The 27,087-nt window shown below is 42.5% G+C and overlaps 1 protein-coding gene and 1 long non-coding RNA gene across 12 annotated transcripts in view; one reads left to right on the top strand and one right to left on the bottom strand.

The window, feature by feature from the left end:
* Nucleotides 1–687: 687 nt before the first annotated feature.
* Nucleotides 688–15,674, bottom strand: LOC145534428 (uncharacterized). The gene is made up of 3 exons (XR_014074581.1): nt 13,904–15,674; nt 3,081–3,284; nt 688–1,761 (listed from the first exon to the last, which is right to left on the bottom strand). It is a non-coding gene; the product is annotated as an uncharacterized LOC145534428 (long non-coding RNA).
* The window catches only part of YES1 (YES proto-oncogene 1, Src family tyrosine kinase), a 56,434-nt gene continuing 44,366 nt past the window's right edge, over nt 15,020–27,087 (top strand). For 5 of the 11 annotated variants that reach the window (XR_014074575.1, XM_081561818.1, XM_081561819.1 and 2 more), the window contains exon 1: nt 15,818–15,982. The gene's annotated coding sequence lies outside the window, so the exon portion shown is untranslated. Of the gene's footprint in view, nt 15,254–15,536; nt 15,694–15,817; nt 15,983–27,087 lie in introns of those variants that run through there. The other 6 variants (XM_081561828.1, XM_081561822.1, XM_081561826.1 and 3 more) reach the window with 6 other exon arrangements.

Below are 27,087 nucleotides of genomic sequence, written 5' to 3'. Positions count from 1 at the left end.
GCTAGGGCCCCCTGTCGCTGGAGAGATTTTTCTGTATGTAGATACAATCCATCTAGAAAACTGGGTCCCTGGCTCTTCAGTCTCGCCGAGCCTGTTGATGGCATTATCCATTTCTGCCACAGGGTGGCGCCCGCGAACCTAGAAAGGCGCCGCGCAGCTGTACCGCTGAATCCCAGCCTCTGCGGGCTCGAACCTGGGGGCGGCCCAGGGGGCGGCCCCCGCCCATTTCAGCAAGGAGAAAACTGCTATCCAGAGAAGGTAAGGGACCTGACCCCAACCACACTGCTACTCTGGTGAAGGCAGGATCAAAGTCCATGTTTCCACGCTGTCAATCCCAAATTCATCACAGTGGTTTTCAAACCAAAACCACCTCATCTCTGGATGTTTCTTCTAGAAGATCCCTCAGAGGCGACCCAGCCACCAACCCTTGGCTACCTAGCACAAAGCACACCTGAGCCCTGCAGGTGCTGACCTAAGAGCATTACATGTACTAACTCATCCTAACCTTCACAGCAGTCCTACAGAGCAGAAAAGAGTGTTTAGGGACTTCCCTGGTGGTCAGTGGTTTAGATGGCTTTCCAGTACCGGGGGTGAGGGTTTGTTTGATCCCTGCTGAGGTGAACTGAAGTCCCACATGCCGCAGGGTGTAGCCAAAACTTTTTTAAAATAAATAAAAGACAAAAATGGTTAAAATGGTAAATGTTATATATATTTTACAATTAAAAAAATCAAAAGAGCTATCAAGCTCCATACTTAATAAATAACTATAAGGTTTCCTTAAATATATTTCCCTAATAATAGATGAAATTTGCAAACTTTCCTAAATAAATGCAATATATGTCTCCAAGATGGGCTATCAGTAAAAAGAACAGCTTGGGTAACAGCTTTCCAAATCAAAGTTGGAAAGAAGTCATTAAAAATAAAATCACAACTTAAACATCTAAGGAAGAGAGGCAGGAGGAGTAGGATAGCTCTCACAAAGAATAGGGAAGGAAGGGACGTTTTATTTCACACAAAAGTCAATCAGAACAGAAATTGTAACTTAAAAGTCTGTCCCTTGGACTTCCCTGATAGTCCAGTGGTTAAGACATCACCTTCCAATGCAGGGGGTGTGGGTTCAATCCTTGATCAGGCAGCTAAGATCCCACATGCCTCCTGGCCAAAAAACCAAAACATTAAAAATATAAAAAAACCAGAAGCAATAATGTAACAGATTCAATAAAGACTTTAAAAATGGTCCACATCAAAAAAAAAAAAATCTTAAAAAAAACAAGTCTATCCCTACACTTCTGCTGTCGCACAGAGGGGATATTTAATTTTGAGTATCGTATTGAAAGATAAAGAATTATGAACATTAAAGCTGCTATTGTTATTCTCTTTTTGATTGAATAATCTCCTGCTGGAAAACTGCAAAAATATTTCCCAAAATAACACAGCTAGGATTTCTCATGCGCTCGTTCCCAGGTGCTCCAGTAGAAGATTTAGCAGGGGCCACTGGTGACCCCAGTCCCCCCGTGTCTCTCCCCGCCCTCCAGGCTGCCTGGTTATTGGTTATACACTTTCTTGCCAGTGGAAAGTAGCAGGATGACACGTTTTCTTTCCAGGGTAGAGCAGGTGAGAGCCAGCAGGCCTCCTCTGTGTGTTTCCCTGTCCTGCCGAGTCCCCAGGTGACACGGTGACAGAGTTCTCAAGACCCAGGAAGCCTGGACCCCCAAGATGCTGCATGTAGATGGGTGTGACCAGCCTGCATGGTACCTTCTGCTTGAAAAAAAGAAAAAGAAAAAACTTTTTTTTTTTTGCAGCCACTGAGATTTGTTACCATAACATAGCCACATTTCTACTGACTGATAAGAGATGATAAGGTGGAAATTCTTATTATCCTTCCTACTCTTCAAGTCAGTTCACCTCTGACCACTTTTTAAAACTCCAACATAGCCGTCATGATACACTAAGAAACGCTAGAGGGCACAATGGCTTTGCGGAAAACTTGGACCCATGCTGTAAATGAAGTGAGGTGCGGGATCTTGCAAAAATTAATGCAACAGAAAAATAGGTCGTGGAAAAATCACTAGCTTTGGAAACAACTGTTTTCTTTGCCGGTCTCTTTGCCACATGTCACGATCTGAAAACCACTTTATTAAAAGAAAACTTTCAACACTTCAACACAAAACTAGTAAATTCCAAAAACACGGGAAGCTTATATACTTTTCCAAATAGGAAAAACTAATGGGAATGGCCTCAGTGTAAGAGACCCATTTGTCTTCCATCTGTGTTTTGTTTCTGCCTTCGGATGCGCCCATCTGCCGGCACTGTTAAGCCATGGAATCCGGACGTATTGTAAACCCGCAGCTTGAGAAAGCTCAGGTTTCTAAAGTCTCCTTGTTATGAGAGGTGACCAGATGCTGCAAACATCAAGCTGTGACAGGAAGCTCCCCTCCCACCCCAATGTCATCCTGCGTGCTGAGCAGACTTCCTTTTCCCGTTTCCTTTTTCCCCTCTCTCCTTTTTTTTTTTTCTTCAAAGTCTGCTGCCAAAACTGTCTTCCTCTACTGTTGTTCTGATGACATCACCCTCTTCCCTAACTTGCCCTTAGTCTCTGGGTCCCAGTTTGCCTTCATTTCCTTGGGCGGCCTTTGGGCTGCCTCTACATACAATAAGTCCCCCTACACATGAACCTTCAAGTTTTGAACTTTCAAAGATGCGAGCGAGGGTTCCATCAGCATCAGGCGGGAGTGACATTGCAGCTCGCCCTCCGTCTCCTATTGCTGATGATCCTTCAGTTCTACCATCTCCCACCTCCTCTCCCTCCTGCAGTCAGTATGTCTTCTTGCCTGTTCACTTGCTGCCAACCTCTGTATGCCAGCTGTTGTACAGTACAACAAGGTACTATACTGTAAGATTCAAAGTATTCTCTTTATTTTTGAGTTTTTTTAAAATATTATTTGTGTGACAAGTATTATAAACCTATTATAGTGCAGTACTACAAAGTCGATCGTGTTGGCTGAGTACCTAGGCTCACTCTGTTGGACTTAAACGAGCACGATCTCAGAACAGAACTGATCTGTATGTAGGGGACTTACTGTACTGCATTTTTCCCCTGCTGTCCGCTGCTTCTCAGGACTACTGCACGGGACTGTTGTTCTTGATAACCCAGTGCTGAGGCATCCATTTTTACTTTTAACAAAGAAAGTAGTCCTAGGTCTCTTCCAAACCAGCTTCATGTACATATTCGTTGCTCAAGCACATATTTAGCACCATCTGCGTGCATGGCATGGTTCTGGATACTGCAAGAGGACATACAAAAGTGAAAGACAGGGTCCTCAAACCGGAAACAACCAGGTAGCCATTTATGCTGGGGCTTTGGGAAACCAACTTGAGGGATGAAATAGCAGGAGAAAAGTATGCAGTGATACCAAATAACTACACCATCAGAGTTGCAGATGTGGGGTTATTCTAATTCTTTTATCATCTTGTCAAAATTATCATTTCAACAAAAAATGCCTTGAGTCTTAAATTGGTGTTCAGGATATGATTCTTATACCAAATTACAAAAACTATTATCTCCATTGCATACCATGCTCCTTACTAAAAAAAAATAAATAATAAATAATAATAATAATTTTGGGGGGGGGTTTCCAACTGTCTCGTGGTTAAGACTCCCTGCTTCCAATTCAGAGGGCATGGGTTCGAACCCTGGTCAAGGAACTAAGATCCCACATGTCTCATGGCCAAAAAAACCAAAACATAAAACAGAAGCAACATTGTAACAAATTCCATAAAGACTTTAAAAATTATCCACATTTTTTTGAAAGCCTAAAAAAAAAATCTATTTGCTATGTCTCCATTTGCATGGAAAATTCCATGGATAGCAGAGTCCAGCAGGCTACAGTCCTTGGGATTGCAGAGTTGGACACAACTTGGTGACTAAACAACAGCAACAAATATGTTCATATATTTGTTTCATTTTTTAAAAGATGCTGGTTTCCATCCACTAAAGTGATTTCCCCACTCACTAAGGAATTGCAAACCACAGTATGAAAAGTTTTGCTCTAATAAACTCCCTTCACTTTACAATGGAAAAACTGAAGTCTTAAGAACTTAGGAAACTTACTTAAGACTACATAGCTATGAAACGTGATACATCACATTAATAGAATGAAGTGTAAAAATTATATGATCCTCTCCATAGATGCAGAAAAAGCATTTGACAAAACTCAACACCCTTTCATGATCAAAGCTCTTAAGAAATTGAATACAGAAGAGACATAGCTCACATAACATAGACTATATCTAAGAAACTCATAGCTAACATCACACTCACTGGTGAAAGTCGGAAAGCTAGGTTTCCTATAAAATCAGGAATGAGACAAAAGTGCCCACTCTCACAACTCCTATTCAACATACTACCAAAGTTCTAGCCAGAACAATCAGGCAAGAAAAAGAGATAAATGCAATCCCAGTGGAAAGAAGAGAAGAGTGGCACAACTCACTATCCACTAGGGAGAGAAAAGAAAAAGAAAATTGCTACTTCCTGTCCTACAACATCAAACATATTCAAGTGGTCTAAATTTTTTTTGTTTGACTTTTTATTTTGTATTGAGGTTATCCCATTAACAATGTTCTGATAGTTTCAAGTGAACAGCCAAGGGGCTCAGCAGAACATATACATGTATCCATTCTCCCCCAAACTCCGCTCCCATCCAGGCTGCCACATAACACTGAGCAGTTCCCTGTGCCGTACAGCGGGCAAACGGACGCTTTTTTAATGCAAAAGAAAATCACCAAAATACTAGGGAAAAGTATATAAATAATTTTAGGATGGGAAAGGAGATTTTTAAGACCGGTGATTTAAAAGAAGTCAAAAAGGGACTACCCTGGTGGTACAGTGGATAAGAACCTGGCCGCCAATACAGGGGACATGGATTGGATCCCTGGTCCGGGAAGACTGAACGTGCCTCGGAGCAACTGAAGCCTGTGCGCCACGACGGCTGAGCACATGTGCTGCAACCACTGACGCCTGCGCGCTGGAGCCCATGCGCCACAAGCGAAGCCCCCGCAGCACCACCAGAAGAGTAACCCCCGCTCGCCGCAACTAGAGAAGGAAAGCCCTGGCAGCAACGAAGACCCAGTGCAGCCAAAATAAATACATAATTTTTTAATTAAAAAAAAATGAAGAAACCAAGAAGGAAGAGATTGATAAATTGACTAAAATAGTCCTCAGTTTCTCTGTACTAAAAGAAAACCCACAAATAAAGTTAAGCGGCACTTGAAAACTTGGGGTAAATGTTGCCATCATTTATGAAAAGTAAAGAATTTCAAAATCTCAAAATAGAACACTTACAAATTCATAAAGACAGCCACACCTAGACGCGAAGTTGCTAAAGGACAGATCACAAAATTAGAAATATGAATGGCCAATAAATTTGCAGAAAATCTTGAAGAAAATTTTCTTTCTCCAGATGGATAGTCAGTTGTCCCAGTAGCCTACTCTTTCCATTGGAAATTACATAATAGCTTTTATTTCCTTACTAGCATGCCTGGAGAATCCCAGGGACGGCAGAGTCTGGTGGGCTTCCGTCTATGGGGTCGCACAGAGTCGGACACGACTGAAGCAACTTAGCAGCAGCATGCATTTTATACTTATTGCTTTGATCTAGTCTATGTAGCATAAATGGTGCTGGATGTGCTGACTATCTTTATTGTGATAATATTTTACAATGTATACAGGCATCAAAATCATCACATTGTACATCTTGAACTTACACAATTTTTACTGTTGGATATTAGCTGCTCAGTTGTGTCTGATTCTTTGCCATCCCATGGATTGTAGCCCGCCAGGCGCCTCTGTCCACCGGATTCTCCAGGCAAGAATACTGGAGTGGGTAGCCATTCCCTTCTCTAGGGGATCTTTCTGACCCAGAGATCCAACCCAGGTCTCCCCCATGGCACAGTGTTATCTGTAATACCTCAGTAAAGCTGGGGGGAAAGGATTAGAGTTCCAAAAGGGCACAAAATTCTGGAACCAGGATTTTCTTTTAATCAAGACATAATTTACATACCATAAAATTCATCCTTTAAAGTGTACAATTCAATTGTTTTTAGTATATTCACAAGGTTGTACAAACATTACCACTATCACATTTCAGAATATTTTCTTCACCCTTAAAGAAATTTCATACCCACTAGCAATTGGACAAGAATTGATATTTATTCCCAGTCCAAACATCTTTCCACTGTCATAGCTTTCTATGGATTTTCAAACTGATTACCCTAAGGTAAGTAAAACTTATTAAGTGTTTATACGTACTTCTAAATGACCAAATTTATCAAATCCTTGCTAGGACTTTACATTATTCTGTGCTGTTTATCATCTCAGGGTTTTATATAAATTTCTGTGTTCTCTGACTTTTTTGTTTTTTAATTTCTACCAGATTCTTGAGGGTACGTAACAAACACTCAGGAACTAATCCTATGTACATGTACACTAAACAGACTCAGGAAATGCTTTGTTCTTTGGATGTATAGCTCATCATCTCAAAGGAAATGAGACTGGTGATTTTTAAAGAGAATATGTGAGACCTGGAGACTTTTACAAAAGGAGGAATTATTTTTTTTCTGTTTCAAGGTTTTCAAATAAAATCCACAACTAGACAATAGGTCCTTAAGAGGGCGAAGGAGAATCTAAATATTTTCCTGAACAGAAGTTCAAATAAATTTTAAAAGGGCTTCACTCTAATATAAACAAAATTTCCAGTCTGGTTTTCAAAACATCCATTACTTAGTCTCCAACTCTGCTTCTACTTAAACTTGTTGCAATTCATTTTACATGAAATGAATGTGAATGCCAATTTTCTATTTTATGCCAAAATTACCAGGTGTTCGGAAAAAAAAATCTCTACTTTGAAGTTAGTCACATTTGGAATTTTTAAATAGCATCCTCTAAAGTATGAATCATTGTACACTGATTCTTCAGTACACGGTTGTTGATTCTTTAGTAAACATGGTTTCAAGTATTCAGAAGCACAGTGGCCCACAGAAATTAATGACCAGAACTCAGTGCTCAAAAATTTGAAATAGTTGTAGATTAGTCCACTATGTGTGTGTGTGTTCGGTTGTGTCTGACTCTTTGAGGCCCAATGGACCGCAGCCCGCCAGGCTCCTCTGTCCATGGAATTTTCCAGGCAAGAACACTGGAGTGGGGTGACATTTCCTACAGCAGGGGATCTTCCTGATCCAGGGATCCAACCCACATCTCTTGCATCTCCTGTGTTGGCAGGTAGATTCTTTACCACTAGTGCCACCTGAGAAGCCCTAGTCCACTATAAAGAAATAAAAATGATGATGATGACAATAAAGCTAAAAGAAAATTTTTAAAAATAGTGGCTAGCTCTTTTAAACAAAACAAAATCACTTTACAAAATTAAATTAACTATAAACACTAATTTTATTAGTCTATAATGAAAATGTCTAAAACTATGTATTCTAACATTAAATTTGGTAGTATAGTAATTCCTTTTTCTATGAAAAAAAATCCACATAACATCTTTGAAAATCTAATATTTATGTTTGTTGAATTCCAATACAAAGACAGTATCCTGCCATTGATTTTTTTCAGTTCAAGTTAATAAAATCATAAGATCTCTTTTAATACAGCATAAACTGAAATATACAGAATTTGTCAGGAGATATTCTATAAATGTTTTATGAATGAATGAATAAGCTGATTTTTAAAAGATTCAACAACCTTACCTAGTTTGGGTTCTTAGCCATGATTTTTTTTTTAATTTATTTATTTTTAATTGGAGGATAATTGCTTTACAATATTGTATTGGTTTCTGCCATATATCAACATGAATCAGCCATAGGTATGCATATGTCCCTTCCTTCTTGAACCTGTTTTTTTGTTTTTGTTCTGTTTTGCTTGTATCTTTTTTGTGTAGGAGGGGCGGGTTATGACCTATTTACTAACTGTGAGCACTGAGTTAAGTTGACTTGGAAAGTTTAACTACAGTTACTTAACCTTAGCACATTAAAATGTAAACCTTAATGTTGATTTAACATATATCCTTTGTATTTGGCACAGTAAATTATATATGCTTACATACAGTCATTTTTCAGATATTTGGTTCTTCAGTTGAAGACCATGGTTTGAGGGAGATGTCATTGGAAGACTGCCTTGATAGATGCCAACTACTAATCTCCAGAAAGTTATACTTAATTCATATGTTCTTTCTGAATTGAATTCATTCTTTTAAGGCTAATCTCATACATCTTTTTAGGTTTGGCCCCAACTCTTTCTTAGTGATGTAAGATTACCCAATAAAGAATTTCCTATGAATTTGTAGAATCCCACATTTTTTTTATAAGTGGCTTTCATATGACAGCAAAGGCAGGATTAGAAATAGAATGTGAAGATATAAAATGAAGTGAAAGGGTTAGCTGCTCAGTGGTGTCCAACTCTTTGAGACCCCATGGACTGTAGCCCACCAGGCTCCTCTGTCCATGGGATTCTCCAGGCAAGAATACTGGAGTGAGTTACCATTCCCTTCTTCAGGGTATCTTCCCAACCCAGGGATTAAACCTGGGTCTCCTGCATTGCAGGCAGATTCTTTACTGTCTGAGCCACCAGGGAAGCACAGAACCTCACATTAAAAAAAAAAAAATTGTTTATTTATTTATTTTTTTGGTCATGCTGAGCAGCTTGTGGGATTGTAGTTCCCTGACCAGGTATTGAACCCAGGCCCACGTTAGTGGAAGTGCTGGGTCCTAACCACTGCACCGCCAGAGAAGTCCCAGAATCCCACATTTCTTATTTGCATTTCCTAATTATAAGGGCAGTTTACCAATTTTAATTATTTTATAATTTGGAGAAATAAATGCAGTTTTACATAGTCATTGAAATAACACTAAAAAAATTTTTTTCTTTTCTTTTCTGCAATCACAGTGACTTTCTGTAGAACAGGCTTTGGAGCATTTCCTCTTATTAGCTGTGTGTTGTTTAACCTCTCCAAGCTGGAGGGATCCAATCTGCAAATGGGAATAATACTGCCAACCTCCAGGGTGTTTATGAAGATTCAGTGAAAGATGTAGGTAATCCTAGTATCTGTACTGTCAGTCACATTAATTCATTCACAGGACAGTTCATCAAAACATAGATGTTACGTTAAGTATTTGTTGTGTAACTTAGTCCCTTAAAGGGCTTCCCTGGTGGCTCAGATGGCTCAGATGCCTGCAATGCAGGAGACCCTGGTTCAATCCCTGGGTGGGGAAGATCCCCTGGAGAAGGGAATGGAAACACACTCCAGTATTCCTGCCTGGAGAATCCCATGGGCAGAGGAGCCTGGCGGGCTACAGTCCATGCGGTCGCAAAGTGTCAGACATGACTGAGCAACTAACACTTATTCCCTTAGAAGGAAGTGCTATTTGAAGTACTGAAAAAACCTTTTCATATACAAGTATAAGAAGCATAAATACATTTTGCTAAAGGATTAAAAATGCATTATGGTTTACATCACATAATAAGATCTTGTCCGATTCTAATTGCTCACAGATGTAAAAAATAATGATCTATACCACTGAAATTACAAAAAGAAGGCCTAGCTTAAAGAAATATTAAAACAGGTTTTCAAAAACACAGATTTATTCTAAACGTATTTTTAACCAGACCACAAAGTTAGCTTGCAAAATATTTAAAAATGAAAAGTTCCCTGATTACAATCCATTATGATCTGATGTCAGTTAATTCAAGAGATAAGAGCCTGACTGATTTGCAGTTTCTTTTCTAAATCTTTGATGTAGGTAAACATTCTAACTTCTTGCCTCCAAGCAAAGTTATGTTCTACTTTCTATAACCCATTTGTAAAAGATTTCCAGGAAGTAGCAATCTGGTAGCAATTTTAGTCCAGGGTTTAAACTCACTGTCAGAGATACTGACTTATTCTGACCACACATTGGCTTAATGTATCAGGCCAACCACTGGGTAATGGCTACAGGAATTGCAAATATAGATCCTGGGAGGAAATTACAAGCCTATACAGCAGAGCTAGCAAATGGGCTTCAACATCTAATGTCAATTTCAGGTGTCTGCTGCCTGAATTGTTGTGTTGAGAAGTCTTTTGAGGATGGAGGTGGTGTTCTAGAATAGGGGTCACCAACCCCCAGGATCTAATGCCTGATGATCTGAGATGGAGCTAGAGTAATAATAATAGAAATAAAGTGCACAATAAATGTAACACACTTGAATCATCCCGAGACCATCCCCTTCACCCAGGTCTGTGGAAAAAATGTCTTCCACAAAACTGGTCTGGTGCCCAAAGGGCTGGGGACTGCTGCCCTAGGAGAAAAGGTATGTACATGCATCTGTGCTGCGATCTAAAAGCAGTGACTCCCCCGAGCAGCCAGAGCGGGGGCTGATCAGCCAGCTGTGTTCCCCTCTTGGGGTCTTACATGTGGCTCAAGGCAAGTAGAGTTACCATTGGGGTCCTACAAGCTCTTATCTGCACACAGGCTTCTCACTGTGCATCTGCTTTGTTCTCTCTCTGAAAACCATTGTCTGCTGCTCCTGGCTCCCCTGCCCCCACTCCTGGAGACTCACGTACTGCCACTGGACCCTCGACTCCACCACCCCACCAGGAATAACCTAAGTCACCTTTGTGTCACTTCCTCCAAATTCCAAATTTCAAGGTAGAGCCTGACAGTTGGGGTACTCAGACCAAAGGGCTACACGCTGGCTATTGGGAGAGGCAGGGTTCTCAGAGGAGAGGACCTTGGGTTCCACAGACACCTTCAACAAAAGGTGTCCACTGGAGTCTGTGTGTCTGTTGTACTCTTGTGAGGTGGAGGGCATGTGAGAAGATGCCAAGTGCCATCCAGCTTCGAAACTGCTGTCACAGGGCAGAGTGAGGAGCCAAGTTGAGGACAGGAAAGTCTGAAGGTAGGGCTAAGGCTAGATTACCTAGGAACCTCAGCCATAACCTCAAGACTTCCCAGCTCTCAACCTGGTTCCTCACTTTGTCCTCTGATAGCAGTTTTGAAGCTGGTTGGCTTGAAACTCAAACTTAACATTAAAAAAAGTAAGATCATGGCATCTGATACCATCACTTCATGGGAAATAGAAGGGAAGAAGTGCAAACAGTGGCAGATTTTATTTTCCTGGGCTCCAAAATCACTGCGGACAGGGACTTCAGCCATGAAACCAAAAGACGCTTGCTCCTTGGAAGAAAAGCTATGACAATCCTAGACAGCATATTAAAAAGCAGAGACATCACTTTGCCAACAAAGGTCTGTATAGTCAAAGCTATGGTTTTTCCAGTAGTCATGTATGGATGTGAGAGTCAGACTACAAAAAGGCTGAGCCCCAAAGAATTGATGCTTTTGAATTGTGGTGACAGAGAAGACTCTTGAGAGTTCCTTGGACTGCAAGGAGATCAAAAGAGGCAATCCTCAAGAAAATAAACCCTGAATATTCATTGGAAGGACTGATGCTGAAGCTGAAGCTCCAATACTTTGGCCACCTGATGTGAAGAGCCGACTGTTCGGCTCCTTGGAAAAGACCCTGACACTGGGAAGGATGGAAGGCAAAAGGAGAAGGGGGTGACTGAGGATGAGATGGTTAGATAGCATCACTGACTCAACGGACATGAATTTGAACAAGCTCTGGGAGATAGTGAAGGACAGAGGGGCCCAGCAATCTGTAGTGCATGGGGTTGCAAAGAGTCAGACACAACTTAGTGACAGAAAAACAACAATATCTAGGAACAAGCAAGGACTTCCCTGGTGGTCCAGTGATTAAGATTCCACACTTCCCCTGCAGGGGGCACTGGTTCAATCCCTGGTTGGGGAAGTAAAATCTCACGTGCCATCTCGTGCAGCCAAATAAAATATCTAGGAATAGGCAAAGTGGTGTGGGGTGGGGGGTGGGGATAAGATTGCTGACGCTGGTAGGGACTTGTCTACATGTAACAAGCCTGGGACCAAAATGTAGGAGAACTAGGAAGAACTGAAGTCACAGAAATAAACCAGGATGACCCTAGAATAGATTCCAACAGCAAAGACTAGATTTCCAAAAAATAGTCCTGGAGCTGGGGAGGCATACCAGGCACAGGACGGACATCTAAGATCTTAGACCAGGTGGTCAAGAAATTAGACTCTGGAGAGAGCAACAAAGCAGGGAAAAAAGATGGGTTGGATTTGCTGAAGCTCATGTATGACTGCCACTTCTTACATCTATTCATTGTAGGAGATGTCCTTACACATCCCATGAATTGCCCAGTTGAGCACCAGTCTGTGAAGCAACGAAGATATCAGAAACGGATGGGTTACGGCACCTCTCCATGGAGCTTGGCACAATGAGCCTAACATTCAAGGATGAATAATTTCCTTTTGCCTGATTTTCCAAATCTTTGCTTAGAGGGCTCCTCATGTTCGCCTTAATTGGCCAGGTGGAGGCGGTAAGGCTGAGGTTGTGAAGATAACCTGAGGCACTGAGTGGACCTAAAGAGCACCAAGCTTTGGGCAGGTACTTCAAGTCTGGTGGAAGGCATTTTGGGGTAGGGGGTGGTAGTGAGGATAAAGAGCAGAGACCAGTGCATGCACCCCCTGTAGGAATACAAGGCTCTCTAGTTACCAGGAAGAGAAGATTATCATCACAGCCTGAGTGATGGAGGCAGCAGCAGCAGATTATTGACGGCAGGAGAGGTTTGATCCAAACACAACCATTTCCAGGCAGAATCAGATGTTCCAGGGTGAGAGAGTGTGGCCCTAGCTAAACTCCAAATGTATTGTAAACTGTACATCAGTCAAGTAATTGTAAGTATTAATAAACTTAAATTTTGCGCTTCACTTTTGCAAGGACTTAACATATTTTACTCATTTATTTAAAGCTTTCCCCTTTGTCCAACAGACTCACCCAGGGACCCCATGATTTGGGTTCCTTATGACTCCTGAACCCTTAACCCATAAGGTTAATACACAGCAGATCTCCCTGCCCTGTGGGAGGCTGTGCTTCTTCATTTGTCCGTTTCACAAATGAACAGAAATCACTTGAAAGCAACTTCTATTAAACCAAACTCAGTGAGACTTGAGGTTCTTTGTCCTGTTTGTTTTTTGTTTTGTGTGTGTGTGTATTTATTTATTTTTAGCTGCGCTGGGTCTTCCTTGCTATGTGCAGGATTTCTCTAGTTGTAGGGAGCAGAAAGTAGATTTCTCTAGCTGTAGGGGCTTCCCTTGTGGCTCAGCTGTTAAAGAATCCGCCTGCAATGCGGGAGACCTAGGTTCAATCCCTAGGTCTGATCTTCCTGGGTCAGGAAGATCCCCTGGAGAAGGGAAAGGCTACCCACTCCAGTATTCTGGCCTGGAGAATTCCATGGACTGTCTAGTCCATGGGGTCGCAAAGAGTCTACAGGACTGCACAACTTTCACTTTCAGGTAGCAGGAGCTACTCTTCCTTACAGGTGCAGTCTTCTCTCTGCCGTGGCTTCTCTTAGGGCAGCGCGTGGGCCCTAGGGCTCAGTAGTTGTGGCGCTCAGGCTTGCTCCACAGCATGTGGGGGTTTTCCTGGAGCAGGGAGTGAACCCCGGGCCCCCTGCTTTGGCAGTTGGATTCTTAACCCCTGGACCACCAAAAAAGTCCTCCTGTCCCATTTGTTTTAAATAGGCCTAGAAATAAATGAGCCACTCAGTTTAAGGTTGAAAAGTCTGCAAGAATATTTACAGGCTGAAGCTTGATGTTAAGATGCATATTCCAAAAGAAAAAACAGGGAATGAGGTTTAAAAAAATAAAATAAAAATGATGGTTAAGAGAAGAAAACAAGGATTAAGTGAATGTAACGAGACATGAAGGAGAGATTTTGACACCCTCGCCCACCTTTAAAACTCCATACAGAATATTTTCAAAGCCACCTCACCCCTTATAGAGTTGACTTTCAGTTCAGTTCAGTCGCTCAGTCGTGTCCAACTCTTTGTGACCCCATGAATTGCAGCATGCCAGGCCTCCCTGTCCATCACCAACTCCCGGAGTTTACCCAAACTCATGTCCATGAGTATTGACTTTAGTACTTTAGAATTGATTTTAGCGTATTTTAACGAGTATTTCAGAGTTAATTTTATGAAACTGAGAGGTGCTTTTATTTGTTTTGAAGATGAGTTTAGGACAAAGATACAATCTCTATTTTATATAGAAGTTTAGAAAAGTAACGGTTCAAGGAATTTATTTTCTAGTTAAAAAAAGTTAAATGTTAAGTTTCATGACATGTTTATTTATTCATTTATTTATTTTGGCCAAACCAAAAGGCAGGGAGGCAGGGAGGCTCTTAGATCCTGGATTAGGGATGGAACCTCCTGCCTTCTGCAGCGGAAGCGCAGTCTTAACCAGTGGACCACCATGGTTGGAGAACGAACATGAAATTTTTAATGCCCATGACACTCAAGAGCAAATGAGGTTTTGGTAGCTAAATCTATTAAAGCACCATATTATGTATACCTTTTAGTTAATGTAAATGCCTAAGCCTATCTTGGGTTCATCTAGTGAGCTGAAAAAATTTTTTTAATACCCTTATATAGAGTTTCCTAAATTCCTAGAATACCAGAATACTGACACATATGATTGTACCATTTCGTATTTGTCAAGGATGATTCTGAATTTCGCTAAAAACCACAAAGGAAACCAACAGTCCCAACATTAGTAGTTCTGATAACCCCACCAAAGAGGAAATACGAAGAGGAAGTTAATCTAAGAGTCTGACAGGGCAGAGATTGCAGCAGAAGAGACTCAATATTCAGCCCTTTCTGACACTGGCCCACATTGTAGAATTCCAGGTCCTTCTGGACACTCTCCCCTTTCCGTCTAGCGACCGGCTGCAAAATATAGGAGTCTAGTTGGTGGGTGCTCTGCCTTCGTTGGAGTGGCAGCCTCAGTTTCCACAGCTGTCAAATGGGACAGTAATACCTGCCGCCCGCAGTTCCTCCGCTGGGACATCGCCAGCATCGCCTAAGAACACGCGGTCCCAAGATAAGCCCAAACCACCATTACCGGGAGAGTCGCCAACAGAACTCGGCTTCGGTCCCCTCTCCCGGGAAGGGAAGGCTGGTTCGACCTACAGTCAACAGGAAGCGCCCGGGGCCGGGACAGGATCCCCGGGTCGGAAGGCGGCCAGACGCGAGCGTTTTTGGACAGTGATCAGGCGGGTGATGAGGGTGTTAGGAACGCCCCCCTGGCTCACGCGGCGCGACTGAGATTTTACTACCCACGACAAAGGGTGCGGAAGCCTAGTACTGAGGAGCCAAGAGCCAGCCCCCCAAACTCCCCGGTCCTCCCCCACGAAAACAAAGCCCTCGGCACTATACAGAGCGGGGCGAAGGGACGCGAGAAAGCGAAGGGGCGGGCAGCCCACTCCATCTCGCGCAGCAGCCGCGGGGTCCGCGAGCGGGGAGGGGGCGCTGTGGGCCTGCTCTCCGCGTGGAGGAAAGCCGCCTCCTCACGCCCCCTCAGCCTGCGCCGCCTCGGGAAGCCGCCCCGGGCCCCGCCGCCATGTTGGGTCGGGATTAGCGACTCGGTCTCACCGCAGACGGCGACCGGGGGAGGGGCGGCCCGCCCCCCGAGGGGGCGCGCGCGGCGGCAGCGGCGCCGGAAGGCGGGGTCCCCGGAGCCCGGCCGGGCGCGGCGCGAGTTCCGGTGAGCGGGTGACCGCGCGCGCAGGTAGCCCCCGCCCCCCGGGCCGGCACGGGGGGCGGGGCCGGGAGTGAGGGCGGGCCCCGCGCGGGGAGAAGGTGGAGCGTGAGGCCGCGGGGTGGGGAGCCCGGGAATTCCCTCCTCCTCAAGTGGAGAGCCCGAGGCCGGCTGTGCCGTCGTCGCTGCCGCCCGGCGCCCGGGACGAGGAGGTGGAGGACGGGAGCGGGCGCCGCGGGCCTGGTCTCCGCCCGCCGCCCCCTCCCCGCCACCCTTCCCCGCTGCTGCGGCGACTCATGCGAGCGCGGCCGGAGCGCAGGTAAGTAGCCGGCGGGATCCCCGCGGGCGGAGGCGGCCGACCCCGGCCCCGCAGCGCTAGGCCCGGCGCCCGCGCGCGCCCGGAGGCGCCACCGCTCCCGCCCCTGCCGCTCCGAGTCGGGAAGTTCGGGAGAAACTTCTCCCCTCCCCCGGCCCGGCCGGCCCGGCGGGCGTGTCTCTTTCCCGGCGCTACCTGCTCGCCCCCTGCTCGGTCTCCGCCCCGTCCAATCCTTCCCGGTCCCGCCCAGGTCCGACCTAAGGTCCCCGGAGCGGCGGGAGTCCCGCACCCGCGTCTGTAAGGTCGGCGGGCTGCCCGGCGAGGGGGCGGCCGTGCTCCTTCGGGCCGAAGTGGGAGGCGGGGCAGCGGCCTTTCCCGGCCTGGGGTCGCGGGTCCGCGGGTCGGCTGCGCCCACGGCATCTGTGCCGGGCGTGCGGGCGGGGGTGGGGCGGGGGAGCCTCCGGCTGCACTTGGTTTGATTGAAAACCGCAACATGTTAAAGTTTTCCTTTGTTTTGGGTTGGGGGTTGGGAAATATGCCGTTTTCAGCGTGCACTTTTACAGCCGTTCTGCCACTCCGCCTCCCCCCTTAGTTCGGTTCTCTGTCCGCATGTGTTATAGAAAATCTTGTTTTAATGTGTGTTTTTCTTCTTGGTAATTGCTTCCAGCTTTCCCTCTATTTGGCATGGGGCAGCGTTGTTTTAAGAAGCTCTTCGAAAATCAAGTCCGACGTAGGGACTGATTTGGTTTTGTAGTGGGTGGGACCCGAGGCGGTTCGGATTGGGTAGAATTACTTTCTGCTTAATTAATTAAAACAGGTACAGCCTGACACACGGTCTAACGATTTGTAAGTTGTTAGAGAAATGAAAAGTTGAGTCTCCACTGGGATCAGACTTTATGTACATGCCATTTATTATGTGTGTGTGTGCCCTCTGGTACGTGCGTGCACATAGGTGATCTCACGTACACATATATGTGTTTGTGGTATATTCGTGCATTGCAGCTGCAGGAATGCAGTGGCAAAGTTATCTTGACAGTTCTAAGTGTGTTTAAGCCATCCTGTTAAATTATCTGTAGTTAAAACTGCACGCTGAGGAAAATGTTACTAATACATACATGTGACTATAGGCATTTAAGGCAAAGTGGTAAATTTGATTCTTAACTAGCACAATGGTTAGCACACAGTGGACAGAAAACACTTTGAGTGGACAGGTAATGAAGTGTCCTGTATTAGAAGGATACAGAAGTGTCCTGTATTAGAAGGATCTTGTGTGCATTAGGTATGGTTTTTCATCTATTCTGTGAGAAAGTTGTATTTCAATATTTATATTTTATTCTGTTTTACTAATATATTAGACCCCTGCCATAGTTGACCCTTTAAGAAAAGGACATTTAATTGTATTTTAATTTTTGAATATTAGCTAAACTTCAGTGGAGATTTTGAATGTTAGATGACAGTTCATTGTGTCCTAAATTTGAAAGAAAAAAAAAATGACTGCTCTGAATCTAAATACAAGACAGTTCATATCCACGTTTCCAGGATAAAGTATAAAAGGGCTCTTAAAATACATACTCTGCTATAACCACCGTAATGTTATAATAGCTTTAATTTTGCAGTATGTTTTTGCTGAGTTCGTAAACCACAAAATTGACTCCTTTCTGTTTAACCGAAAGTGAAATTACAGCTTTGACCTATCTTATGGGATAGGTGGAATTTGTCTTATGGCTGAAGTGTAATATTAATGCATGGCTCAAGTTGTTTTTTTTAAATCAGTAGGTTCTCAAGCTGAAAAATCAATGTGCAAATAAATTTTCATGATATGTTTTGTTAAAATAATAAATATTTTAAAAGAATAGCAGTGAACTGGTGTAAATGAAACATTACTGACACATGCTCTAAGCCTTGTTTATATAATAGAGTTGAGTTTTGCATCTCTTTAGGCAGTAAATAATAAATTTTTCTCTATATATACATTTAGCTCTTAATCTAGTGAATTTCTTTAACATAGACAGGACTTATTGTTAGTTCCTATTAGCATTATAGTTAAAAAAAAGGAAGCCTAATATCAAAAATGTTTAAAGAGCAGTACAAGGTCTGGTGACTAGAAATGCAAACTTAGGTGATAAAACTTTGTATTTTTTTAAAAACCTGCACGGAAGTGATTTCTAGAGAACTACCAAGATTAGAGAGGAGGGAGGAAACTGTGATTGGGACCTGACTCCTGGAGTGATGTTCTTTTCACCTGGTGGTAGTTATAAGGATGTCACAAGTGTGTAGTTCATTAAGCCATGATTGCTTTTCTGAATCTGTGTTTTAGTCTATGTGAAACTTTTTGTTTTCCTTTATAAAGAAGCCTATGTGTAATGTGCTTTATAAAGGACTTCATGGAAGAACTTAATATTTGATGACTTTAGAACACTGCTTGGGTTGCCCATTTGCAAACAGGCTAGACCTTTTAAAGGGTAAGGGGCAGATAACCAGCAGGTGTATGTAACTACTTCCGCATGTAACTAACATGTTAATTACATTAATATTTTGAGACAAGACACCAGATTTAACTTGAAATCCTCTTCAGTTTTGCATGTTGTACATGACAAATAGTAGGTAATCAGAGTATGTTTTTAAACTAGTGGACACTGTTCTGTCATCAGATATAAAATATACCCTATTTTTTCAGCAAGTTATGGTAACATGATAATTAAGACTCAAAATTTAACTGTGGCATGAAGGCAATAGGTCTTTTCATCCATTTTCAGTCTTCTGAAACAGTAATCCTTCAGATCAGTCATTTCAGCCTGTGTTCTGATATTCTTAAGGATATCTTAAAATTATCAGCTTAAAATAAGTTTTAGAAGATGTGCCGAACAGCACCTGAAGAGATAGTGTTTTGTTTTAGGTGACAGTGTGATACTGGAGTTTCTGAAATGCTGTGGATCGTTGCCTTGTGCTTTACTTGCTGTATGGAATGGGTTGCTGTAGTTGCCGTGTTGTTTCTTTGCCTTGCTGTAAAGCAGAGTTGAAGAGATCATGTCTGTGCCACGTTCTTACATCACAGGAACTTTCAGTTATGTTATAATGGTGATGTTTGTGGCGCTGGCTTTGTTGTGTGAAATATTTACAGGAAGTTTTAGTTAAGATCTTCCATTGTTCAGAACGCTGCATGGCTTAGGTCACCTTCAGTTCACGTTTAAACAGGTCTATAACACAAATACAAGTTCCTCCTGCAAGGTACAACTGCTTTTCTTTAAATGAAGTCATCTGTTCCTCTTAAAGTATCTTGGTATCTGATTGGTAGTGTGTGCGGCCGTCTTGTGTGCGGCTCTGGTGGGGTATATCTCTCTTTTCTTCCTCTCAGCTGCTCCAGCACCACAATTAGGCTGCCTATTGCTCAGCTGCAGCTGCTGGGTGATTATGAACCATCCAGCTCCTGTCTAAACTCAGAGGCAGATTTAGCAAAAGGAGCTATAGTAACAGCAGAGGGTGAAAGAAGAGCCGGTGCGGCTGCCAGTATCATTTTAACACGTCTGTGTGCCAAGGAATCGTTGGCTGCAGCAGCACCACTGTTGTCTTGAAACTAGCAGACTTGATAGCAACACCTCCTGCTCTGGCTTGGGTTTACCTGGTGTTATTCTTTAAGATCTTGAACTTCCCTCCAGGGCAGAGAGGGAATCCTGGAAGTTGAGAATACAGGATAACGTGCAGTGAGGTTACTGATGGACTGAGCTGTGCTTTCCCACCCCGCCACCATAGCAGTGCCCTGCAGTGCCCGTTACTTGAGTATAGATGTGATTTCAGATTCTGTGAAGCATGTGTGAACCACATACTCAGCTGCTTTAAGCTGTGTCTCTTGGAAGTGCTGCTGCTGTTGCTGTTGTTCGGTGGGTGGCAGAGCTGATACACAGGTTCTCTGGACTCTCTCAGCTTTTCTTCCAGGAAGTGGAAGACCTTCAAGAGGGATTATTTCTAGAGCTAGCTGCACAGGGCATCTCCCCTGTGACTGCTTGAGTTTTGCAAGTAGGAACCCCAGATTATTTTTCCCGTTGTTCTTCCTTTGTTCCTGGGAAATGAGAAGATGGACATCAGCAAACGCATACACAGCATCAGCTGTATATGGCAAGCCCCAGCCTGGAAGATGGCTGCAGGCAAATTGTTGCAGGTTCTGGAATGTTTCTCAGTTTATGATTACGCCAAGCAGAGAGCAGCGACATCTTGTCCTCTCTTTTACTGTTGTTGTTGTTCAGTCGTTCAGTCGTGTCCGACTCTTTGCGACCCCATGGACTGTAGCCCACCAGGCTCCTCTGTCCGTGGGATTTCCCGGGCAGAAATACTGGAGTGGGTTGCCGTTTCCTTTTCCAGAGGATCTGCTCCACCCAGGGATTGAACCCTTGTCTCTGGCCACCAGGGAAGCCTTGCTAGTTGAGGTTTTCGAATTTAGTGGTTCAAGATTTGGTTAATTTGGGGTAGGGGGTAGAGAGTTGGGAGAAGTAGCTCTCAAACTTACATAGCCAAAATGAGGGAAGACGTGCCAAAGACCGCACACTTGACATTGTTATTGTGGCACGTATCTACAAGACAATAGTGTGTTGACCCCCACTCTCTGTGCTCCCATAGAACCCTGGTATCAAAGCATAGTTCTCCTTCCTTTCTAATTATTTCTTCTCATGACCGTGATATAATTGACCTGTGGTAAGCAACTGTTTGACGTGAATCTTTGAGATCAGTCCCTAGGAGAATAAATCCTTAATAAATTTTGAATTGTATACAGGGATGTGGTTCATTGTATATTTATATGAGTTTATATGCACAGACATTATCCACACATGTTTTTAAGGTATACCTGTACTAAAATTTTCCAAAAGTAGCTTAATGCTTTTTCAGAAGCTAATGTTAAAACAAGTTCTTCAGATTTTTAACCCTTGAAGTTTTGGCCTAGAAAATCATTTTTATAAAACTGTTTAAAAAGTTTCAACTTTAAATGTGAACTTAAAGATCACTTTGATATTTCTAATGTAAACTGAAACTTTGTTGTTGAACTTATACTAGTTTCTAGTAAGGTTTATGTTAATTTTTTTTTTTTTTTACTATTTTAATGAATGTTGAAAACCCAAGATCTTAGATTGTGAGAAAATACATTTGGTATCCTATTAGGGACAGTCAGTATTATAATTATGACTTAATATTCATATATTCCAAGGACAAAATGATGAAGTCTTCATCTTCTTGATGTAACATGTGAAAGAATGCATAGGTCATAGGGTATGTCTGCTGAATTATTGGTGGGGGTGGAGACAGGAAGTACTGGGAGGAAGAGACTAACCACTGAAATTTAAAGATTGTCTGGTTTCAGCCTCTGGTCCTAACAATGTGTTGATCTAAACTGATTACAGGAGATAGTCACTTCTTGAATTTTTTTAATGTAACTTTCAGTTTCTTAGCATTAAGTAGAAATTTGGATGAGGTGGAGGAAATCAGTGGCTTTTGCTGCATAAGTTAATACTTAAAACTGTTCCATGGCAAGTTTATTGATTTCTTTTGTGTGTTAGTCGCTCAGTCGTGTCCTTCTCTTTGCAACCCCACAGACTGTAGCCTGCCAGGCTTCTCTGTCCGTGGAATTCTCCAGGCAAGAATACTGGAGTGGGTTGCCATTCCCTTCTCCAACAGATTTCTTACATTTACTCTAATGCAATTAGTATTGATATTTTCCACCTTACGGATACTTTTAAAATAACAGCAGTCAAGCATTTGAAAAAGAGCAGAGAAGGTAGCATAGCATAGTAAGGACAGGACTAAAAGGTGGAAGACCACCTGGATTTTAACTCCACTTCTGACAGGGAAGAGCTGTGTTTGTCAGTGTTGAATCACTCAGTCGTGTCTGACTCTTTTGCAACCCCAGGGACTGCAGCCTGCCAGGCTTTTCTGTTCATGGGATTCTCCAGGCAAGAACACTGGAGTGGGTTGTCATTCCCTCTTCCAGGGGATCTTTCCAACCCAGGGTTCGAACCCGAGTCTCCTGCATTGGCAAATGGATCCTTAGCCACTAAGCTATGTGGTCTTGGTCAATTCAGTGAACTCCATAGGCCTCAGTCTCACCATTTGAAATGGGGGTATAGTTCGGCCACATGTTTTCTAACAGCCTTATGTGACTCGACCACAGTTGAAGTCTTTTATATTGATAAAAATGTTAAGGAAATGCTTTAGAGTCTAAAATTTGGATCCGATTAGATATCAGATAAGTAAAAGTTAGGGTAAAAAATTGACCCATGGACTTAACACTGGACTTCCTCAAGCAAATGCAGTGTATTTCATTCAATAAGTGGGCATTTATTAAACCTATGATGCAGCAAATACAGTGCCAGTTTTGATGTTGTGAAAATGATGGCAGCATGACTACTGCCTTCTAGGAATTCACAGTTGGGTGGAGCTGGTTATAATTAGGAGGCTGTTATGAATCTTTTAGATTGATCTTAGTGTGATAATCCGTTAGAATACTTCTCTGATATTTGATGGTATTAGGATGTGATACATCTGAAACTTTTCTTTGTACTGCATAGATTTAGATTCCAGTAAACTGATGCAATTCTCTAGGCAGGAATGCTTGAGTTGATGTTTTTCTAGATGTTAGTTCTTTACAGGTATTAGTGACTCACATGCATAGGCTCCCCAACATCTGTCTAAAAGTTTTACTAGAAAAAAACACATTTGAAAGCAAGGCTTTAAAAAAAATTTTCAGATTTATTTTGCAGTAAAATTAGAAAAGTGAGGACTTACTGATTCATCGAAGCTCATAGTTGTGATGTCAGTTAACAGTCATGACTGGGTGACAGCTTTGCCCCATGGTGTCAAGAAAAGAGTCATTAGCGTTAAAACGAATTTACTTTTTTAATTGACAAAGGGCAGACTAATTGTTTTGGATATTTTTCTTTCATATGTGTAATTAATATTTAGAACAAACCATGGGCATTTGAAAATGGTTAGCTTTTTAAGGTTTGTAGAGTATTGAATAGAAAGAAAGAGAAGGAAGGAAAAGAAAGGAAACTACAATTGTAAGGTCGAAAGTAAAAACATTTTTCCCTGAAAAAGTTCTTTTCTGTAGGGTTTGTCTTTTTGGTTAGATGCTGGGCAGCCCGTTAGAGTTTACCTGTAAAAGCCTAATATACAGCTATAACAGTGTTTAGTGGTAAATACATTCTGATTGATTTCAGGTTTGGTTTGGGTTTTTTTAATTCACCGAGCTCCGTGAACACAGGAAATACCTGGCCTACCGAATGCTCTGATTATACAGTGGATGAACCTGTATTTCTGCCAGCCACCCTCCCTCCCCACCTTCCCTGCTTTTCACTATGTAAAAATCACTGCTGTGAGCTCCATATTAGAATGTGAGGACTCTAAGCTTGATAAAGGACAGGAGCTTCCCTAGTTCCTCCCGCCTGCTTGTACTGAAGCTTGCCTCCTGCTCCGACCCTGTAGGACAGTGTGAGAAATGGAAGCAGGTCAAAAGACTGGGAATGAGAAACAAAAATGAGGAAAGCAGAAGGGAGAACTGGGCAGTGGACGGAATGCGGAGTCTATCATTTTCTTTTTCACGTCCTTTTATCTGTCTCACACCCATTCACTCCTCCTCTTAGGCATTGGGTAAGGAAGGAATAAAACCTGTTTTTGACATATGCTTTGCTATACATTATCATGTTTAACTTAAATCTTTGAAATGCCTTTCCAAAAACACAGAAGAATCATGTGTAAGGTAGGCTTTCATTACACACAAAGGAAAACTGAGGATCAACAAGGATATGCAATTTGCTGAGGTCACATGACTAGTTGATGTGCCTGAATGACTGACAGCAAGAGTGTTTCTTATGAGACGCCTTCCTTAGGGTTAAGGAGCAGCGATGGAAAGGGGAATTTCTTATCTTTTTCCTTCTTCTTTAAACTGTGCATTTGTATTTGGGCTGAGAATTTTCAGCACCTAGACTTTTCTTTTTAATGTAAGTAGCTTTGTGATGCATCCTTCATAATAGGTGTCAAGGTCAGATATTATATGAGCTGAAAAAGATGGCTAATTATACTAGACTGTAGCAAATTCTTTTCTTTTAGAAGTTTGGGTTTGTGATGGAAAATTAATATACTAATTCCAAAGCATTCTTTATCTTTTTTTATGAAACAAGATGTACAGCCCAGATTGCAAAGAGACAGTGTTGACATGTTTTTCCAATCAAGTTTTTTTTTCCTATCTAAATTTAATTCATCAGGGAATTCCCTGGCGGTTCAGTGGTTAGAACCAAGGGCCCAGAATCAATCCCTGGTTAGGGAACTAAGATCTCATAAGCTTCTCACAAGCCATACAGTATGGCTAAAGAAAAGAATTATATTTAAAAATTTTTTCAATTAAATAATTTTTTTTCAAATTTATTAATCAGAAGAACAAAGAAGCATGCAGAAATGGGTTATTACTCTAACTCAACTGTAGTAAATGCTGTTCTTTCGTAAGTTTGGGCTTGTAAAGTGTATATATAGTCTGTATGTATAAAGTCAGCACCCCCTCCCCCATATATATGTCTATAATTTATGCTCATATCAGTTTTCCAACTCCAAAGCTGGATCAAGCTGTACAGTATTGCCTTCTTTTCTACATGATTTATTTCTAGATGAGTTGGTAGAAATAGCTGAGCTCTATCTTGTCTACATTGTCCTCATCACGTTTCAGGCTCATGCTGCAGAAAGAGAATAAACTTTCTGGTTTGCTCCTTGGGGAGCACGGTGATTTCCTGAACCTTGGTGCAGACTCACCAGCCTTCAAAGCTGCACTTCCTTCTAGAGGAAATCCAGTAGGATTCTTCCATACTGGCTTGTTCCTTTAAATCTTATTGTTCCATGAATTCCTCGCTCTCTGGATGAAGGGTGTCATCTCAAGCTCTGAATGGAAATTTTGTTTGCTACTCTTTGGCCACTGTGTCCAGTTCTGTTGGCAATGATTTCCTTCACCACCTTGGCTTCCTTTTATTTCTTTCATTATCTCATCTAAGAATGTGCCATTTATCTTCATTAATAAGCTGGAGCACTGTTTTCTATGGGAATACAGCTTGATGTTGTAGCATTATTATCCCACTTAGAATATCTACAGTACATCACCACCAACAGGTTTCCATCACTGCCTGTGCGTATTGAGTCTCCATGAGGGTTGGCAGATAGGTTTTACCATGTTGTGCCAGGGACGTCCCTGATGATGCAGTAGTTACACGTCTGTGCTCCCACTGCAGGGGGTACAGGTTCTGTCCCTGCTTGGGAGCTAGCCTCCCTGTATGCCAGGCAGCACAGCCAAAACAGCAAAAAACTGTGGCAACTCTAAATGCTTGAAATGGTTGTTACTAGAATGTAAGCTCCACGAGGGCAGGGATCTTGATTTTGTTTTCTAAAGTTATCCCATGTATCTAGAACAATAACATAGTAGACACATGTTAAATATATATATATACACATATATTTTAACGTGGGAGAGTGCAACAGTTTGCTGACAGTGTTTGTCTAGCATGGGCATGGGAGAAAGCAATGTCAGCAGCCAGCTCCTCGCTGAAAACTCCTGTGGTAACCTCAGGACTCCTTGCAGTGGCAGGCCCAGGATGAATTCAAATAAACATTCTACTTGAGTCTGATGGAGAAACTGAGATTTGATTTAGCAGTGACATGTAAATGTTAAGGAGAGGTGAGAAAAGTACTTTTAGTAAGTAGGTTTTTCTTCATATCATAGTCCCTAGCTTTTATTTTTCGTTTTTTTATTTTTCAGTTGTGTCTGACTCTCTGAGAGTCCGTGGTCTGTAGCCCACCAGGCTCCTTTGTCCATGGCATTCTCCGGGCAAGAATACTGGAATGGGTAGCCATTCCCTTCTCCAGGGGATCTTCCCAACCCAGGGATTGAACCTGGGTCTCCTGAACTGCAGGCGGATTCTTCACCGTCTGAGCCCCCAGGGAAGCCCCTAGCTATGTCTCTGGCAGTCATGCTGTTAGGAACTCTGGCACTTGTCCGTTTCCCTTACATTGATGGCGTCATGTACGTGTGTTTGGTTGAAAGTAGAACTGAGACAAATAGTCCTTGGCAGGGCAGTTACCTTCCAGTGACAACGTTACACCGTAGAAGGGGAGACGGGATTTTTAGTGGAAAAGTTGCAGGTCCTGCCTTGATAGGGGACAGGAAGTAACCTAGTAGTTGCCTGAAACTGTACAATTTAGTTGTGTAAACATGGTTAGAATATTTATTTGAAAGATGTGGACATAGATGGTATCTTCTTAATTGAGGCAACAATATTTGAGTACAGAAGCAAACTAAAAATGATGGTTTAAGACTCTAATGGGCACTTTGCCACCTAAAGTAATGAAAACTCTAAAAATGCCCTAGACTTTTTTATATGAAAAGTTTGGGAAACGCTCTGGGAGGGGAGGGGGTCAGAACGGAACGGGACTTTTATCTACATTTATATAGCACTTTTAGTGATGAGAAAAGACAGTAATTAGCTGTATCAAAGAATTTGGTGGGGTTAGTGGTAGGTGGAAATTACAGTGGCGCTAAAACCTCCCCTTTCCAGATCTCAAGGCTCACCTTCCCTCCCACCCACCCCCCTGCCCCGCCCCTTAAGCCACTTCTCATGGGGCTTAATTTTTGATTTTGAATTTTTAAAAAATGAATAGAACTTAAGTCACAAGGAGGAGCTTGTAATAAAGGTCAAGTGGAAGAGAGGGTCAAGAACCTCTTAGGATATTATCAGAGGATGAGTAGGACTTTTAGGATGATTGATGCTTACAAGATGGAAAATCTGACAGCATAGACAGCTCTTAGAGATAAATCCACAGCCAGAAGTAAGAAAGACACCACAGATCTACAGTTTCAGAAAGTTGAAATAATAGGTAGTAAAAAAGAGCTGACATGTCTTCTTTTTAATCTCCTAACTTTTGTAACAAGAGGATATTCTTTAGTGGAAAAGCTAGTAAATGTAAGAAACTAGTTAGGAGATAGTAAGAGGACATCTAGCTTTAACTGATGTCAGGCTTTTAGGTCTCAAAGAATCCTTTGGAAGTTTCTGAAAGACATTTCTGATACTCCCAGGACCCCGCCAGTAATA

Source organism: Giraffa tippelskirchi, chromosome 14, assembly GCF_054371585.1.
Source record: "Giraffa tippelskirchi isolate mGirTip1 chromosome 14, T2T-mGirTip1v1.2.pri, whole genome shotgun sequence".
NCBI classification, from domain to species: domain Eukaryota; kingdom Metazoa; phylum Chordata; class Mammalia; order Artiodactyla; family Giraffidae; genus Giraffa; species Giraffa tippelskirchi.
The sequence above is the reverse complement of the archived record's forward strand: the minus strand, read 5'-3'. Positions and strand labels throughout refer to the sequence as shown.